Here is a 6,936-nt window from a genome sequence, read left to right on the forward strand (position 1 = left end):
GGATTTAGAACAAATGCCAGGATGAGGCTTAGGAAAACATTTTCTCCAGAAGTAGTGGGACTTTTCTCTTGTGACTTATGCTCCTAATTTTAGACTAATATTACATAGTTTGCATTTCCAGAGGGGTTATAAAGTATAAGAAAATTGCTAATTTAGGTCTGTAGGGAGTGGGCCAGGATATTTCCATCCCCTCTGGGGTTTTGTAAATATGTTCCAGGCCAAAAGTTCCCAGGAAGAGGGTCCTTCCTGGGATCTATGTAGTGCCATGGACTGGGCTTAAGGAGGATCTGAGTAACTTTCTGCTGGAGTTGGAAAACTCTGATCCTCTGGCTCAGTTCAGTTCAGCTCAGTCGCTCAGTCGTGTCCGACTCTGCGACCCCGTGGACTACAGCACGCCAGGCTTCCCTGTCCATCACCAGCTCCTGGAGCTCAGACTCATGTCCACTGAGTCGGGGATCCTCTGGCTACTTGTCCACAACCCTGGAGGCCAGGAAGAGTGTCTAGAATCTCCTTTGTCAGTTTGAGGCTCAGCTCTGCCACATTTTAGGTGTATAGCGTTGGACAAGTCACTTTCCTCTCTGGGGACATAGTAGCTGGCCTCTAGAAGCCCCTCAGAAAATTACATCTAATTCATTCATCATGAATAAAGGAATGACTGGGTCTCAGTTGCCCCATCTGTAAAATGGGAATAATAGCACTTAGGTGCTTTACATACTCTGTAAGATACTACCTTACAGAGTATCACAGGAAGGAAGCCGGGCAGGCCTGGTCACCGTTATTCACAGATAAGAAAGCGAGGTGAAGGAGTTAGCCCAAGGCTACAGAAAAGATAGGGAGGCACAAAACTGAGGCTAGCCCTTCAGCTTTCTGAGGCCCACCCCATCTAGGCTTCATTTATAGGACAGCATTTTCTTGGACTCCAAAATCACTGCATACGGTGACTGCAGTCACAATCTTAAAAGTCGCTTGCTCCTTGGAAGAAAAGCTGTGACAAACCTAGCATATTGAAAAGCTGAGACATCACTCTGCTGATAGAGTCCATTATAGTCAAAACTGTGGTTTTTCCAGTGGTCATGTACAGATGTGAGAATTGGACTGTAAAGAAGACTGAGTGCTAAAGAATTGATACTTTTGAATTGTAGTGTTGGAGAAGGTCTTAAGAGTCCCTTGGACAGCAAGGAGATCAAATCAATTGATCCTAAAGGAAATCAACTCTGAATATTTATTGGAAGGACTGATGCTGAAGCTCCAATACTTTGGCCACCGGATGCAAAGAGCCAACTCATTGGGAAAGATCCTGATACTGGGAAAGATTGAAGGCAAAAAAAGTGGGCAACAGAAGATGAAATAGTTAGATCGCCTCACCAACTCAACAGACATGAATTTGAGCAAACTCCGGGAGCTAGTGAAGGACAGGGAAGCCTGGAGTGCTGCAGTCCATGGGGTCACAAACAGTCGGACACGACCTAGCAACTGACCAACAAAGCTATCTTTGGGCCTGGTTGACAGAGCACAAGCTTAACAGCATCAAAGACTAACGTTTGGATGTTGGCTCTGCCATTTACAAGCTGTGCAACCTCAGGTAGGTTGCTTCCTGTCTCTGGACCTCAGCGTCAACTCTTAACTTGTGAAGATCCCAATCCCTATAGGTTGTTGTGAGGATTAGAGGTGGTCACGTAAGGGGGTCACACCTAGAGTTCCTAAGCGATTAGAGTCTTCTTTTTTTTTTTAATTTTATTTATTTGGCCGCGATGGGTCTTTGTTGCTATGCTCAGGCTTTCTCTGGTGGTGAGTGCGGGCTACTCTCAGTTGCGGCGCCCTGGCCTCTCATTGCAGCGGCTTCTCTTGCTGTGGAGCATGGGCTCTAGGGCATGCAGGCTTCAGTAGTTGAGGCAAACGGGCTTAGTTGCTCCAAGGCACGTGGGATCTTCCTAGACCAGGGATTGAACCCTTATCGCCTGCATTGGCCAGCACATTCTTAACCACAGGACCACCAGGGAAGTCCCGCCCCCCCCCTCACCTTTTTTTTTTTTTTTTAATGTTGGCCTCACCCACAGCATGGGGAATCTTAGTTCTCTGATCAGGTATCAAACCCATGCCCCAGGCACTGGGAGTGTGGAGTCTTAATCACTGGACCACGGGAGAAATCCCCTCCTGCTTTTTTTTTTTTTTTTTTTAGTTTTGAAAGTTAAGATTTATTTTGAAAGGTACCATCCTGATGCTGGGAAAGATTGAAGGCGGGAGGAGAAGGGGACGACAGAGGATGAGATGGTTGGGTGGCATCACCGACTCAATGGACATGAGTTTGAGTAAGCTCCGGGAGTTGCTGATGGACAGGGAGGCCTGGCATGCTGCTGTCCATGGGGTCGCAAAGAGTCGGACACGACTGAGCAACTGAACTGACTGAACTGATGCAAGTGTGGGCTCTTGAAACTTACACTGTATTAACTCCTCAGCAATTAGAATCTTCTAAAGACAAGTACCTTTAGCCTCACACAGCTTAGTGAATCCTCATCCCCACTGGGGCCCGCTGGTGACAAGATGGTTTCTTCTCAACTAGAGGGGTAACCCTGCCTGCAGCCTGTTAGGGTTCTGACAGTGATCAACCCAGGCCCTTGGGAAGACCTTTCCCTGAGCCTCAGTTTCCCCGTTTGCACAGTCAGAGGCTCTGTCTGCACTCTCCTTGAGCCTCAGTTTCCCCATCTTCACAGTCAGAGGCTCCCTCTGTCCCCATTTCGGCCTCTGCCGCAGCAGGACCGGAGGGCGGGGCGGCCGGAGAGGCGGCGGCAGGCCGGCCGACCATCGGAGCCCGCGTTCCCTGCGGCCCGGGCAGCAGCCAGCGCTCCTCGGGGCGGGGGCCGCTCCAGCGGAGGGGGCGCCGAAGAGGGCCGAGGGCTGGGGCCGCGGAGGCGCCGGTTCCCACCCGGCGCTTCGGGGAGGGGGGCGTTGTGCTGAGTCAGCGGCTGGCGGCCCCGCGTGCGCTGGGGCTCCCTGGCCGCCTCGCCTGCCAGCTGAGCCCCGGCCAGGAGCCCCCGGGAGCCCCGCTGCGATCGCCGCCGCTGCTGCGGGAACCGGGCCCCGAAAAAAGCCCTGGCTTCCCGGCCAGGCCTCCCAGGGCTCCGGGCACCGCCGCGGTTGGTGACGGAGCCGCCGCCAGGCCTGCCTCTGCCCTCCCCGCCGGGTCCCCTAATGATGCTCATTACTGCTCTCCAACGCCCATACAGGCTTTCCTTATAAACCGCTGCGCAGACATTCACCCCTTCCAGAAACCCAGCGCAGTAGTTGGTGAGCCGGGGCCCCACAGAAGAGAAACAGGCTTCACTCAAAAGGCGTCATTGTGTGTGTGTGTGTGTGTGTGTGTGAGTCGCTCAGTCGTGTCCAACTCTTTGGGACCCCATGCCTATATAGCCCACCAGCCTCCTCTGCCCATGGGATTCTCCAGGCAAGAATACGGAGTGGGGTGCCCTTCCCTTCCCTAGGGGATGTTCCTGACCCGGGGATGGAACCCCGGTCTCCTGCATCGCATGCAGATTCTTTACCATCTGAGCTATAGAGAAGTCCCTAAAGGCAGGGTTGGGGACAGTTTATTATAGTTTGGGACTGTTTACAAAGTTGGGGGGTGAGGGAAACCAATGAAGGCTGGTGAGACACCCCACGGCTAGCCAAAGCAGACACCCTGAGGTGGGGGGGACAGGGGTCGTTACTAGAGCCCAGGAGAGGCAGCCGTAGGAGTGGGGCTCCCTGTATGAGGGGAGGTCCAAGGAACTGAGGGATCCCGTCCCTGTGTCCCCCAGGTGGAGAGAGCAGCTGCGGGCCGATAACCTCCTCTCCCATTCTCCTCCCATCCTCCCACCTCAGTCTCCCATGGGCCACATCCTACCGGAAGTCAGAGAACAAAAGAGCCAGTAACTAGGACGCAGGATCCCTCAATTCAGCCTCTGCACCTCAGCCAGGGTGGAGAAGGGTGGGGGTGACTCCGCAGGGCAGGCGGAATCCAGCACGGGTAGGAGGTGTTGATAAACCCACGATACTTGAAAAGGAAGCAGAGACTCTTAGATCTGAAGTCACAGAACACTTAGCTGTCCACTCTAGGAACTTAGCTGTTCAAACTCCGGTGTGTCTAGCTCGGTGCTGGTTCTTTCCGCTGTATTCCGCCCAGCTATAGGAGCAGACGGAGGGGACCAGGGCAAGAAGACGGGAGGGCTGACACATTCAGCATCTCCTTGCCAGGGGGACCAGCCTCATCTCATAGGGTGCTTCTCACCGGTTTCCATCACATCCTCTGGCGACCTGAGGAGGACAGCCTCGAGCAGCCCAGGCGTATTTTTTCCTTAAACTTAACGTAAGCTTTAGAGTTTGCTCCACCACATATATACAAGCCATGAGCTGTGCGTAGTTGCTCAGTCGTGACTGTGACTCTTTGCCACCCCGTGGACTGCAGCCCGCCAGGTTCCTCTGTCCATGGGGATTCTCCGGGCAAGAATAATGGAGTGGGCTGCCATGCCCTCCTCCAGGGGATCTTCCCAAGCCAGGGATCAAACCTGCATTGCAGGTGGATTCTTTACAGACTGAGCCACCATAAAATATATATATATATATAATTTATTTTTACCTGGAGGATTATTGCTTTACAATATTGTGTTGCTGTCTCCCATTTAACAAGGTGAATCAGCTGTAAGCATACATGTGTCCCCTCCCTCTTGAACTTCCCTCCCACCCCCAGCCCATCTCACACCTCTTGGTTGTCACAGAGCACCCAGCTGACCTCTCTGTATTATTCAGCAACCCCCATTAGCTGTCTGTTTTACGTATGGTAATGGATGTTTCAGCGCTGCTCTCCCAATCCTACCCTCTCCTTCCGCTGCTTTGTCCCGAAGTCCGTTCTCTACGTCTGCACCTCGATTCCTGCCCTGCAAATGAGCTCATCGGTACCATTTTTCTAGATTCCACGTGTATATATATATATATGTTAATATGCAATATTTATGGGGCTTCCCTGATAGCTCAGTTGGTAAAGAATCTGCCTGCAGTGATCGACTTGGGTTCGATCCCTAGGTTGGGAAGATCCCCTGGAGAAAGGAAAGGCCACCCACTCCAGTATTCTGGCCTGGAGAATTCCATGGACTGTATAGTCCACGGGGTCGCAAAGAGTCGGACACGACTGAGCCACTCTCTCTTTCTGACTTAACTTCACTCTGTGTAACAGGCTCTGGGTTCCTCCACCTCACTAAATTGTTTAAAATCACTTAAAAGTTACTTAATTTATTTCTACCTACCCCAGAAGTTCAAGGAAAAAAGGTAGAACTGGTCCTACTTTTCCTCCTACCAATCCTCAAAGAACTGGTGCTACACTTTTTCTCTGGCTTCAGGTGCCCTTAAAATAAGGCTGTGTACCACAGAGAAGTCCTTTAGGGAAAGAGGTTCTTTGCCCAATGTCACACAGCTAATAATCATACTCAGAGTCCCACGAGCTTGCTCCCTGCATGGCTGACACAAGGGAAATCTGGCCAAATGAAGCCCAGGAGAGAGTCTCAAAAGAGGGGCAGGTCACCAGTAGTCCACCCGAGAGGGCAGAGAGGGAAGAGATTTGAGCTCAGCGTCGGCACACGTCCACTGGGTTCTCTGTCCCCAGCTCTGGGGACACTCAGAAAAGCCTGAGGAGGTTCATGTCCTCAAGGAGGAGACGAGCATAGAATCGAGCCGTGCGGGTCCCATCCGGCACGCGGCCAGAAGCAGAAGGACTGGGAGGCAGGCAGCTGGGTGTCGGAGCCCCAGCCCTGCCCTCTCTTGGCTCTGTGACCTGGGGGCAAGTCGTGTAACCTTCCCAGGTCTTGGGCTCCTCTTTTATAACTGGGCAAGCTCTCAGCTCCCTCATAAAGCTCCTGGGAGAAGTGTGTGATGACACACGGCAGCATGTGCGCTGACAGCATGTGGACCTGGTTGTCGTCTCTTCCAATAACAAACCCTAGGCTGGAGGGCCCTGCCGCCACGGCTGGTTGGGACAGCCAGTCTCCCGGCCAAAACGTCAGAAGAGGTTGCCTTAAAGCTCCTGATGATCTGAGCTCTGTGGTTTCGGTTGCCATGGTGCCGTGAGAGAGGTCAAACTCTGCGCAGGGTCAGGGTACGGAAGGCTTCACGGAGGAGGTGCCTTTTGAGATAGACTTGAGAGGATTTATGAGGGTTGTCCTGGCAGGTTTCCCTGGTAGCTCAGATGGTAAAGCGTCTGCCTACAATGTGGGAGACCCGGGTTTTATCCCTGGGTCGGGAAGATCCCCTGGAGAAGGAAACAGCAACCCACTCCAGTATCCATGCCTGGAAAATCCCGTGGACTGAGGAGCCTGGCGGGCTACAGTCCTTGGGGTCTCAAAGAGTCTGACATGACTGAGTGACTTCACTTTTCTTTCACTGGCAGGCAGGGAAGGGTTGTCCAGGGCAAAGAGACGTGGCGTGTTGGGAAGGGTGAGTGTTTTGGTGTGGCTGGAACAGAAGTGGGGAAGGAGAGACGGCTGGAATCAAAGGACAGCGGGGCCTGTCATGAAGGAGTTCGGACTCCGCCCTGGCGGCAGCACAGAGCCGTGGAGACCTCAAGCAGAGAGCTGGCTGATGATATATTCACTCCAGCAACCCCTCTGTCAGCCGGCGAGGAGATGGGGCCTGATGGGAAGGTGGGGAGACCTCCAGAGGCCGTGCGATGGAGGAGAGTGAGGGCAGTCTCAGGACAGTGGCAGGAAAGGAGGCCAACCAATAGTCCAAGTCTGTTTGACTCCCTAAGCCCTGTTTTCCCTTCAAGGTCAATCGGAGGTTTGACTTTCTCTGTTTTATCTGTTGGTTCGGTAATATTTATTGAATCCCTTCTATGTGGGCTTTCCTGGTGGCTTAGTCTCTTAAGAGTCTGAGGGAGACCCGGGTTCAATCCCTGGGTTGGGAAGATCCCCT

This window comes from Cervus canadensis, chromosome 22, assembly GCF_019320065.1.
Source record: "Cervus canadensis isolate Bull #8, Minnesota chromosome 22, ASM1932006v1, whole genome shotgun sequence".
Classification (NCBI taxonomy): domain Eukaryota; kingdom Metazoa; phylum Chordata; class Mammalia; order Artiodactyla; family Cervidae; genus Cervus; species Cervus canadensis.